The sequence below is a fragment of the Empidonax traillii genome, unplaced genomic scaffold (assembly GCF_003031625.1).
Source record: "Empidonax traillii isolate 1590-97213 ecotype Southwest subspecies unplaced genomic scaffold, ASM303162v1 scaffold231:size1146757, whole genome shotgun sequence".
Lineage (NCBI taxonomy): Eukaryota > Metazoa > Chordata > Aves > Passeriformes > Tyrannidae > Empidonax > Empidonax traillii.
This window is the reverse complement of record NW_020955424.1, coordinates 244,242-244,454: the sequence shown is the minus strand read 5'-3', so window position 1 is coordinate 244,454 and position 213 is coordinate 244,242.

Genomic DNA, 213 nt, shown 5'->3' with positions numbered 1-213 from the left:
AGGTTTAGCAGGCACTGCAGTGGACTGCAGCCCTGGCTGGCTGGAGGAGGCCTGGCTGCCAATCACCCCTCTCTTTAAGCTATGCTACCTTTGTTCAATAGAGGTAATGGGTCCAGTGGGCAAGTAATAGGTCCGGTGGGTCTATTACACATTTTTATTGAAAAGCAAAATAAATAGCCCTGTAAAACTCACACACTGCCCCAGGGCTACAAT